We start from the raw sequence: 13,028 nt of genomic DNA on the forward strand, positions 1-13,028 counted from the left end.
AACAGGAAAATGACCCAAAGCACACCTCCAAATTATGCAGGCAGCTGGTATTCTATCTGTAATGGAGTGGCCAGCCCAGTCACCAGATCTCAACCCTATTGAGCTGTTGTGGGAGCAGCTTGACCGTATTATACTCAAAAAGTGCCCATCAAGCCAATCCAACTTTTGGGAGGAGCTTCTGGAAGCATAGCGTAAAATATCTCCAGATTACCTCAGCAAATTAACAGCTAGAAGGCCAAAGGTCTGCAAGCTGTAATTGCTGCAAAGTAGCATTCTGTGCTAAAAGCAAAGTGTGAAGGAGAAAATTATTATTTAAAGTAAAAATCATTATTTCTAACCTAGTCAATGTCTGGACTATATTTTTTATTCATTATGCAACTCATTTGATAAATAAAAGTATGATTTTTTTATGGAAAAGACAAAATTGTCGGAGATGAACTCAAACTTTTGAACTGTAGTGTGTGTGTATATATATATATATATATATATATATATATATATATATATATATATAGCTCCATTTATGTTATAAGGTAGAATTTATTTTGGTTTTTCACAGTGTGCGACTGGTCTTAAACCATGTATCCAGCTCACCATAAAGGAGTTCCTCTTATTGCAATAGTCGGTGTTCACCTTGTATTCTGCAGGGAGATCAGGCAGGGAGTGTGCCCAAACAAATAAAGAATTTGGATGAATGGGATCCAGCAAAATGATGAATTTTCATCAAATAATTTAAAATATCTTCTTCACCGGACCATGAAGAAGGCGCACAGCGCTGAAACATGTAGTCCATTGCTGGATTGCATATTAGTTTTCGGAGTTCCTCACATATTTGTCATAACATTTTAATGGATTAATAAAGAAGAAGATTAATTATTCGGTGAAAAGTCATCTTTTCGCTGGATCCCATTTCTCCAAATTCTCTCTCTCTCTGTATATATATATATATATATATATATATATATATATATATATATATACTGTACATACACACACACACACATCATACATGCACACACAGATGCATTAGAGATATTTTTTTTAATATGGGGAAGCCAGCAGCAGCCTCACCTCCCCCACTTGTCTCCATCCAGCTCCTCCAGGGCATGTGGCTGTGCCCCGCTGATTGGTGGACATCACTAACAGACATGGCCTCACACAGTGCGTAGTATATACATCACAGGAGAGGCTGTGGACATACAGCTATGGGGGACATACAACTCTAGAGGGGGGCATTCAGCTCTGGGGAGTACACAGCTCTGGGGTGGTATACAGCACTGGTCTGGGGAAACATACAGCTCTGGGGGGTATAGAGCATTGGAATGGGGGACATCCAGCTCTGGGGGTATACATGACAGGAGTGGGGGGACAAAAAACTCTGGGAGGGTATACAGCACTGCAGTGGGGGCACACACAGCTCTGAGGCATATACAGCACTGGGGTGGGGGGGACATACAGCTCTGGGGGGTATACAGCACTGTGGAGGGGGAGATACAGCTCTGGGGGATATATAGCACTGGGGCAGGGAGAGCTACAGCTCTGGGTGGTATACAGCACTGGGCTGGGGAGACAAAGTTGTGGGGGGTATACAGCACTGGGGTCAGGGAACAAACAATTATTGGGGGTATACAGCACTGATGTCAGGGGACAGACTGTTCTGAAGGGTATACAGCACTGTGGTCAGGGGACAGTTCTGGGGGGTATACAGCACTGGGGAAAGACAGTTCTGGGGGGTACACAGCACTGGGGTCATGGGACAAACAGTTCTGGAGGGTATACCGCACCGGCGTCAGGGGACAGATAGTTCTGGGGGGGGACATACAGTTCAGTGGGATGTCTTCCTTTGTGGGGCAGGAGCGCAGTGCACACTGCGCGCTAGCTCAGCCCACATATCAACTTTAATGCCCCTGTACGCAGTGTTCAGCAGTGACATGCTGCATGCAGGTGTGGATTTAAGGGCTGGCAGCCAGGACCGTGCAGCTGTCGGCCATAGCACTATGGTCCCCGGAATTTGGCCCAGGGGCCGCAGGATACATCTGCACCCCTACCGACGGCGAGTGGGCCCCCCAGTGGTCCAGGGCCCCAGCCCTTGTCCAGGTGCGCTGGGTACTGATGCCAGCCGTGGCCGAATTTATGCACTGCTATGTATAGCACAAGTGATTGGATTATCTCACCTTCAAGCACTAAGGGGTCTAGTAAATAAAGTAAAAAGTGAAAATAAAAGTTTTAAAACATATGAAAAAACCCACAAAAGTTCAAATCACCCCCTTTTGCCTCAATAAAAATAAAACAAAAAAAATACACACATTTGGTATCAGTGCTTATATAAAAGTCTGATCTATTAAAATCTAACAAATTAATCTGATCTGTGAACAGCATAATCATATCTACCCCAAAATGGTCAGCTCATGGTGCAAAAATTAACCTCTCATATCCCAAGAAATGATGTTACTGGTCTTGGAAAATGGCGACAAAAGTAAATTTTTTTTAACAAATTTCTGATTTTTTTTTAGCCACTTAAATTAAGAAAACAACTATATATGTTTGGTATCTGCATACGCATACAAAAACTGGAGTCACATCAGTGTATGACATCTGATGCGAGAGCATCGGTGTGAAATGCTAATGACCCTCGGCTCCCTCTCTGCTGCGAGTGTGATCAGAGTGTCATGTTCCTGACCCCATCCTCCGATTTGAGAACAGCTGCGGAGGAGAGGTAGGGATTCATTTCCCCATCTCCTCCATTATCTGTCAGCCTGTGTGTATATCGCACTGCACTTGGATGTAATCCGAGTGCAGTCCGTTGTTTCATTCGCACCCATAGACTTGTATAGGTGCGGGTGATCCCAGAGTTGCAGACAAATGCAGCATGCTGTGATTTTTTCCTCAGTCCGATTAGGACTTGCAGATGTGAGCTACAGCATTGTCTTAAGGCTGCTTTACACCAGACAATCTATCGTGCGATAGATCGTCGGGGTCACGGTTTTTGTGACGCACATCCGGCATCGCTGGCGATGCCGGCCTGTGTGACTCCTCCTAGCGACGCAGTATCCCTCACAAATCGTGAGTCGTGTACTGGTCGCTAGGTTCCATAATATCGTTTAATTTAGTTGTTCATCGTTTCCGTGGTAGCACACGCCGCTCCGTGTGACACCCCAAGAACGATGAACAGCAGCTCACCTGCGTCATGCGGCCGCTGCCGGCTATGTGAAGGAAGGAGGTGGGCGGGATGTTTACGTCCCGCTCATCTCCGCCCCTCGGCTTCCATTGGCCGGCGGCCGTGTGACGTCGCTGTGACGCCGAACGTCCCTCCCACTCCAGGAAGTGGACGTTCGCCGCCCACAGCGTGGTCGCACGAGAGGTAAGTACGTGTGACGGGGGTTACCGACTTTGTGCGACACGGGCAACGATTTACCCGTGACGCAAAAAGGACGGGGGCGGGTACGATCGATTGTGAAATTGCACAATCGGTCGTACCGTTTAAAGCAGCCTTTACATGGACCCGAGTGCAATGCCAGAGATTTTCACTGCACTTGTGCGAGTCATACATCAAAGCAAATGTGTCACTGTATTATTTTTACTAATCAAGACTGGTGACACATATTCCTTTTTCTATGCTTTTTATATTTTCTGACTTTTATCTTTTTATGCTATTTTCTGTGCACTGTTAGGGCTCCCATCGTGCCTGACTGCCTGGAAAAGCATTTAGAGCTATTCTTTAGATCATCCATCAGCACCATAGGAAACAATAGACTAGAGAAGTTTTGTGACTACTATTCGAGTTTTCTATGAATGCTCTTACCTTTGTTGAGGTTATTGTACAGGAAGGATGAGAGAGGGAGGAAAAGAGCTTATCATCACCTATTGTGGTTATGTGATCTTTTTCACTGCAATCCTGTCAGTGATGATAATAATATGACTACTGGAAAGTGATCTATACAGAACAGGAAACATCAGCCTAATATTAGACTTCAAAGTCAAAGTGAAAACTGAAAAAAAATATTTCTTTTTAGTATAATGACATGGAAAATAAAAAAAAAATAAGTCTTAAAAACATATGTGTAAAGTTCTGGAACACTATACTGTTCACTGACAAATGTTTGCCATGATCTTGGTTATTACAGACAGTCAGACTGGTGCAATGTCACTGTATACAGTGAGCACGCTACTATATTGAAAACTGGCTTTAAAAGACACCTCTCAAATCTCATATAAAAAGTGCCCTATAGAAGATACACTACATTTAAAAAGTTTGGGGTCACCGAGACAATTTTGTCTTTTCCATGAAAGATCATACTTTAATTTATCAAATGAGTTGCATAATGAATAGAAAATACAGTTAGGTCCAGAAATATTTGGACAGTGACACAATTTTCGCGAGTTGGGCTCTGCATGCCACCACATTGGATTTGAAATGAAACCTCTACAACAGAATTCAAGTGCAGATTGTAACATTTAATTTGAAGGTTTGCACAAAAATATCTGATAGAAATTGTAGGAATTGTACACATTTCTTTACAAACACTCCACATTTTAGGAGGTCAAAAGTAATTGGACAAATAAACCAAACCCAAACAAAATATTTTTATTTTCAATATTTTGTTGCGAATCCTTTGGAGGCAATCACTGCCTTAAGTCTGGAACCCATGGACATCACCAAACGCTGGGTTTCCTCCTTCTTAATGCTTTTCCAGGCCTTTACAGCCGCAGCCTTCAGGTCTTGCTTGTTTGTGGGTCTTTCCGTCTTAAGTCTGGATTTGAGCAAGTGAAATGCATGCTCAATTGGGTTAAGATTTGGTGATTGACTTGGCCATTGCAGAATGTTCCACTTTTTTGCACTCATGAACTCCTGGGTAGCTTTGGCTGTATGCTTGGGGTCATTGTCCATCTGTACTATGACGCGCCGTCCGATCAACTTTGCGGCATTTGGCTGAATCTGGGCTGAAAGTATATCCCGGTACACTTCAGAATTCATCCGGCTACTCTTGTCTGCTGTTATGTCATCAATAAACACAAGTGACCCAGTGCCATTGAAAGCCATGCATGCCCATGCCATCACGTTGCCTCCACCATGTTTTACAGAGGATGTGGTGTGCCTTGGATCATGTGCCGTTCCCTTTCTTCTCCAAACTTTTTTCTTCCCATCATTCTGGTACAGGTTGATCTTTGTCTCATCTGTCCATAGAATACTTTTCCAGAACTGAGCTGGCTTCATCAGGTGTTTTTCAGCAAATTTAACTCTGGCCTGTCTATTTTTGGAATTGATGAATGGTTTGCATCTAGATGTGAACCCTTTGTATTTACTTTCATGGAGTCTTCTCTTTACTGTTGACTTAGAGACAGATACACCTACTTCACTGAGAGTGTTCTGGACTTCAGTTGATGTTGTGAACGGGTTCTTCTTCACCAAAGAAAGTATGCGGCGATCATCCACCACTGTTGTCATCCGTGGACGCCCAGGCCTTTTTGAGTTCCCAAGCTCACCAGTCAATTCCATTTTTCTCAGAATGTACCCGACTGTTGATTTTGCTACTCCAAGCATGTCTGCTATCTCTCTGATGGATTTTTTCTTTTTTTTCAGCCTCAGGATGTTCTGCTTCAGCACAATTGAGAGTTCCTTAGACCGCATGTTGTCTGGTCACAGCAACAGCTTCCAAATGCAAAACCACACACCTGTAATCAACCCAAGACCTTTTAACTACTTCATTGATTACAGGTTAACGAGGGAGACTCCTTCAGAGTTAATTGCAGCCCTTAGAGTCCCTTGTCCAATTACTTTTGGTCCCTTGAAAAAGAGGAGGCTATGCATTACAGAGCTATGATTCCTAAACCCTTTCTCCGATTTGGATGTGAAAACTCTCATATTGCAGCTGGGAGTGTGCACTTTCAGCCCATATTATATATATAATTGTATTTCTGAACATGTTTTTGTAAACAGCTAAAATAACAAAACTGGTGTCACTGTCCAAATATTTCTGGCCCTGACTGTATAGTCCAGACATTGACGAGGTTAGAAATAATGATTTTACTTGAAATAATAATTTTCTCCTTCACACTTTGCTTTCGGCACAGAATGCTCCCTTTGCAGCAATTCCAGCTTTGCAGACCTTTGGCATTCTAGCTGTTAATTTGCGGAGGTAATCTGGAGATATTTCACCCCATGCTTCCTCCCTCCCACAAGTTGGATTGGCTTGATGGGCACTTTTTGCATATCATACAGTCAGCTGCTCCCACAACAGCTCAATAGGGTTGAGATCTGGTGACTGGGTTGGCCACTCCATTACAGATAGAATACCAGCTGTCTGCTTCTTCCCTAAATAATTCATGCATAATTTGGAGGTGTGCTTTGGGTCATTGTCCTGTTGTAGGATGAAATTGGCTCCAATGAAGCACTGTCCACAGGGTATGGCATGGTGTTGCAAAATGGAGTGATAGCCTTCCTTATTCAAAATCCCTTTTACATTGTACAAATCTCCCACTTTACCAGCACCAAAGCAACCCCAGACCATCACATTACCTCCACCATGCTTGACAGATGGTGTCAGGCACTCTTCCAGCATCTTTTCAGTTGTTCTGTGTCACACAAATGTTCTGTGTGATCCAAACACCTCAAACTTCGATTCGTCTGTCCATAACACTTTTTTCCAATCTTCCTCTGTCCAATGTCTGTGTTCTTTTGTCTATATTAATCTTTTTTTTTTATTAGCCAGTCTCAGATATGGCTTTTCCTTTGCCACACTGCCCTGAAGGCCAGCATCCCGGAGTCGCCTCTTCACTGTAGACATTGATACTGGAGTTTTGCGGGTACTATTTAATGAAGCTGCCAGTTGAGGACCTGTGAGGTGTCGATTTCTCAAACTAGAGACTCTAATGTACTTGTCTTGCTCAGTTGTGCAGCGGGGCCTCCCACTTCTCTTTCTACTCTGTTTAATTTAATGTTAGCGTCATTGAAAAAAAATGTGTTTTTCTTTAAAAAATAAGGAAATATCTAAATGACCCTAAACTTTTGAACTGTAGTGTATTAACATAACAAAGTTAGAACTACAGGAACCTTTGGCTTTTTTTTCAACTTGCTATGCAACATTTGGCAATAGTCCTTTAACCAATTAAAAATAAAGTTTGCATCACAGTGATAGTGCTCCTGCAATTTCACAATAATTAACCCTAAACCTAATCTGTATCTTCATGAAGTATGACATTTTAAATGGATCTGTGATCAGATGTTACAATATAAACTGCATAGATTATTAAATAGATCTGTAAGGCTGGTGGGTTTAGTTTGGGAATATCTGTCAGTGTAGATGTGAAATTCTGATATTAAGACAGACATTTTTGACACCAAATATAAAACTATATCGCTCAAGGTGTATTCAGTGTCTGTCCACCCAGCCTAACTGACAGCTGCAGCTTGTACTGAGCATGGTGAGATCTCAGCAGCAGGAGGGACACTGTGGAGCTGTCAATCAGGATAGGTGGGTGGAGATTGAGTTAACCCTTCATAAAGGATTATACAGCCATTCTGAAATTGGTAGTCAAAGTAAATACATTTTTATCAGGTCTAAAATATTTTATTTATTAACATATTCAGTTTGTATAGTGAAATCTAGTGACAGATCTCACTAAACTGATGACATGGCATATTTTGTCTTACAGGATCTATGGTTGATCCTTTAATCATGATCTGTTATGATCTGTTTTTTTCTATGTTGACTTATCAAATATCTATAGTTGTTTTTTTTATTAAACCAAATCTAATGAGTAACGTTTCAGTGGAGAACTCCTTATGAACCCTTAGGAAGCTTTCCGAATAACGACTTCTGCAGCTGCCATACTGTTTCCTCCTCCCACATAGGCTAATTAGGAAAGAGGCTGATCATTTTCCATGTCTTTGAGTAATCCCCAGTAACTCCCGTAAACAGCAGAGTTACACATTCAAATGAAAATAATCATAAAACATCACATCATTATTTAATGAATGACTATTATTAGTTGAAAGGGTTTATCTTGGCAAAAAGTTTGGTCATGAAAAAATAAGTTATCTGGGTATGTACAACAAGTACGATGTTAGAACTGATATAGAATATGAAAACTGGGCAAAAACAAATATTGAATAAAGTGACACAAAATAGATTTATCATGAGGAGAATAAGACTAAAGAAAATAAAAAACAATTCCAAACACTCGGGTGGAGCAGAAGACTCTCCACCAGTGTACCATATTCTTTAACAGGTCAAAAATCAATCTAGTATGACTAGAAAAGTATCAGAAAAGAGTAAAGCAGTTCTCTGAGAATAGAAAAAAAAACTAAAGGACAGGTCATTAAAAATAAAAACCTAAATATCTTTAATTAGCAAATCAACTTGTTTTGCCTATGCAATAATCTCTATAGAATTAAAACAGCCAATAACTTAAAATGGTAATAGGACAGGTGTGTGTGAGAATGTAGAGTAGTTAGCTCATACCATGTACTGTCAAGCTTTTCCAACTGACAGTCTCTTTTTTTTCTTAGCAGTCATTGTATATCCAGTATTTTATCAGAGAGACATTGTGGGCAGTAGTGTGAGAAGCCTCTTCTTACTTCATCACCTCTGATATCTCCAGTATTAGATCAGAAATTGAGCTTGAAGAGCAGCAGGAGTGAGCATCCTCTTATTACCTTAGCACTCCTGGTATCTCCAGTAACAGTTCAGAAAGACAGGTTGGACTTCAGGCTGAGCAGCCTCTTCTCAGCTCAGCATTCCTAGTATCTCCAGTATTATATCAGAAAGACAGTGGATGGTAATGCTAGTAGCCTCTTCTTACCTCAGCACTCCTGGCACCTCCAGTATTAGATCAGAGAGACAGTGTGGGCAGTAGTGTGAGCAGCCTCTTCTTACTTCATCACCCCTGGCATTTCCAGTATTAGATCAGAAATTGAGCTTGAAGAGCAGCAGGAGTGAGCATCCTCTTATTACCTTAGCACTCCTGGTATCTCCAGTAACAGTTCAGAAAGACAGGATGGACTTCAGGCTGAGCAGCCTCTTCTCAGCTCAGCATTCCTAGTATCTCCAGTATTATATCAGAAAGACAGTGGATGGTAATGCTAGTAGCCTCCTCTTACCTCAGCACTCCTGGCACCTCCAGTATTAGATCAGAGAGACAGTGTGGGCAGTAGTGTGAGCAGCCTCTTCTTACTTCATCACCCCTGGCATTTCCAGTATTAGATCAGAAACTGAGCTTGAAGAGCAGCAGGAGTGAGCAGCCTCTTATTACCTTAGCACTCCTGGTATCTCCAGTAACAGTTCAGAAAGACAAGATGGACTTCAGGCTGAGCAGCCTCTTCTCAGCTCAGCATTCCTAGTATCTCCAGTATTACATCAGAAAGACAGTGGATGGTAATGCTAGTAGCCTCTTCTTACCTCAGTACTCCTGGCACCTCCAGTATTAGATCAGAGAGACAGTGTGGGCAGTAGTGTAAGCAGCCTCTTCTTACCTCAGCACCCCTCGTATCTTCAGAATTAGATCAGAAAGACAGGGTAGACAGCAGTGTGAGCAGCCACTTCTTACCTCAGCACTATTGGTATATTAGTATTTCCAGCATTAAACGGAATCTGTCAGCAAGCTTTTGATACGTTGGTTGAGAGCGAGAGCAGCATGATGTAGGCAAAGAGACCCTGCATCTATTGATGTATCACTTAGTTTACTAGATGCAGCAGTTCTGACACAATCAGGATTTTAAATTTAGCAATGCAGTGAAGCTCAAAAAGCTGCCCCTGCCCACATCAGGCGATCTGTCAACAGACAGTGAGGAGCTGCTAATCACAGAAGGGACCATGCCGGACTGCCATGCACAAGGCAATGTAGTCCAGTAATGATAAGGTCCTGAAGCTAAAAAAAACATGCAGGTAAACAACACACAGTGTGATAAGAGATGCATCACTGACATCTCTGTGTTAACCCTTACAACATGCAGTTTTCAAATTACACAGCAAAAACCTGGTGACAGATTCCCCTAAAAACAAAAGACAAGGTAGATAGCAGTAAGAGTAGCCTTTTCCTACCTCAGTTCCCTACTTCCACCTCTGGTATCTCTAGTATTAGACTAGAAAGATATATTGGAAAGCAGTTTGAGCAGCCTCTTCTTACCTCATCACCCTTGACATCTGCTATCTTCAGTATTACTATTACTATTATTATCATCAGAGAGACAGGGTAGACAGCAATGTGAGTTGCCTTTTCTTACCTCAGACCCTCCCCTCCCAGTATTACCAGTATTAGATCAGAAAGACATGGAGTACAGCAGTGTGAGCAGCCTCTACTTACCTCAGCATCCCTGGTATCTTCAGTATTAAATTAGAATGACAGGGTTGACCGCAGTGTGAGCTGTCTTGTCTTACCTCAGCAACCCTGGTATCTCTAGTGTTAGATCATATTATCCACTGTGAGCACATCCTCTTACACATGATGGAAGGGGTAGAGCTTCCTAATGCACGTGATCACAGGCACCTGACATATTAACCTTTTAGGACAGGTTTCTGTCAGTGTAAGAAAGCCATGTTAATGCACTATAGTGATGACCTACCTAGACAATACAAGTGTGATTTCCTAACTGAAGGTATATCAGAATGTATTTTTTTCCTTTTATTATTTCTTTTCTTTTCTATTTCTAGAGAACCTGTTTAATAAATTAAGTGATAACTATTTTTCCAACACATTTAGGAGTAAATATGACACACAGGCTTAACAAATGTAGTGTTCAACTTGAATGTAATTCCACCAGAAGAGCGGTATTAATAATGATGCACAAAGCTGCCTCTCTGTCTTCCTAGGAATTAGTTTATTAATTAAAATAAGTATCCTGCCACAAATTTGGTAGAAAGAAGGTATGGTGTCCAAATGAAATTCCACTTTGTCACACTGTCTGTCGTCTTTATGCATGTGAGTGATACGGAGTATGATGTGCCGGGTTAAACGACCGTCCACCGGCAATGTGTTTGCCGGTTCCTGCTCATTTAATAACCTGTTTACACGGGCCGACCGTGCTTCAGACGCGCACTGAATGGTCAGAACATTCAAGCTGCATAAGCACCAATGTTGTTGACACAGTTGCCTGGGACAGCTCATAGAGTCCCACGGCTTTCAGTATCATCTCTATGTCGATAACACACAGATCTACCTCTCTGGACCTGACATTACCTCTCTGCTAACCAAAATTTCACAATGTCTGTCTGCTATTTCATCCTTCTTCTCTGCGCGATTCCTAAAGCTTAAAGGGAACCTGTCATCAGAAATTTAGCTTTAAACCTAAAAGATTCCCCCTCTGCAGCTCCTGGGCTGCATTCTAGCAAGGTTCCTGTACTTTTTGTGCCCCCTTTGCAACCAAATTAAACACTTTATAAAGTTGTACCTTTTTGTCTGCATTCTTGTAAATTATCCATGGGGGCGGGCTCTCTTGCGTCCGTTGCTGTCCCTCCTGCAGATTGACGCTGTCCCCCATTGCTCCATTTCATATCTCAGGACGCCGCCCACTGCGCCCGAGGTCCCGTGCACGCGAGGACCACTGGTGACGTGGTCGAAGGCACGAGACTATGGGCGGCGCTCCTCCCATCTATTTCCTGCTGCAGGGCAGGATGGGAAGGAGGTGACGTCGGGTCATCTTTCCGCGCTTGCGCAGAACGCTGGAGGCAGAGGGGAGATCGCAGTCACGAGATTATGGGCGGGCACTTGCGATGCAATCACAGCGCTGCCCATAGTCTCATGCTTGCGACCACGTAACCAGCGGTCCTCGCGTGCACGGGACCTCGGGCGCAGTGGGCGGCGTCCTGAGATATGAAATGGAGCAATGGGGGACAGCGTCAATCTGCAGGAGGGACAGCAACGGACGCAAGAGAGCCGCCCCCATGGATAATTTACAAGAATGGCAGACAAAAAGGTACAACTTTATAAAGTGTTTAATTTGGTTTCAAAGGGGGCACAAAAAGTACAGGAACCTTGCTAGAATGCAGCCCAGGAGCTGCAGAGGGGGAAACTTTTAGGTTTAAAGCTAAATTTCTGATGACCGGTTCCCTTTAACATGGACAAAGCAGAGTTCATTGTCTTTCCTCCTCCTCACTCATCTCCTCCAACAAGCCTTTCTATCAAACTTGATGGTTGCTCACTCTCCCCAGTCTCACAAGCTCGTTGCCTTGGAGTAACCCATGACTCTGCTCTATCCTTCAAGCCACACATCCAAGCCCTCTTCACTTCATGCAGACTACAACTCAAAATTATCTCCCGGATCCGTGCTTTCCTTAACCAAGAATCAGCAAAAACATTAGTGCATGCCCTCATCATCTCCGGCCTTGACTACTGCAACCTCCTGCTCTCTGGCCTCCCCTCCAACACTCTTGCACCCCTCCAATCTATCCTAAATTCTGCAGCCCGCTTAATCCACCTCTCCCCCTGATATTCCCCAGCCTCGCCACTCTGCCAATCCCTTCACTGGCTTCCCATCGCCCAATGACTCTAGTTCAAAACATTAACCATGACATACAAAGCCATCTACAACCTGTCTCCTCCTTACATCTGTGACCTAGTCTCCCGGTACCTACCTGCACGCAACCTCAGATCCTCACAAAATCTCCTTCTCCACGCCTCTCTTATCTCCTCTTCCCACAATCGCGTACAAGATTTCTCCCGTGCCTCCCCCATACGCTGGAACGCTCTACCTCAGCATATCAGACTCTCCCCTACCGTGGAAAGCTTCAAGAGGAACCTCAAGACCCACCTCTTTCAACAAGCCTACAACCTACAATAGACCTCAATCCAGTACACCACTGCGCAACCAGCTCTGTCCTCACCTATTTTACCATCACCCATTCCCAATAGACTGTGAGCCCTCGCGGGCAGGGTCCTCTCTCCTCCTATACCAGTCTGTTTTGTAGTGTTAATGATTGTTGTACGTATACCCTCTTTCACTTGTAAAGTGCCATGGAATAAATGGCGCTATAATAATAAATAATAATAATAAAATAATAAATACAGGACGGTGAGCTGCCAAAAACAGTGAT

The 13,028-nt window shown here is 43.1% G+C and overlaps 1 protein-coding gene across 1 annotated transcript in view; it reads right to left on the minus strand.

Annotated features, from left to right (window-relative positions):
• ITGA9 (integrin subunit alpha 9) overlaps positions 1-13,028 on the minus strand; it is a 644,853-nt gene that overhangs the window by 160,635 nt on the left and 471,190 nt on the right. The gene's annotated exons all lie outside the window — the stretch shown is intronic.

This window comes from Anomaloglossus baeobatrachus, chromosome 6 (genome assembly GCF_048569485.1).
Source record: "Anomaloglossus baeobatrachus isolate aAnoBae1 chromosome 6, aAnoBae1.hap1, whole genome shotgun sequence".
NCBI lineage: Eukaryota > Metazoa > Chordata > Amphibia > Anura > Aromobatidae > Anomaloglossus > Anomaloglossus baeobatrachus.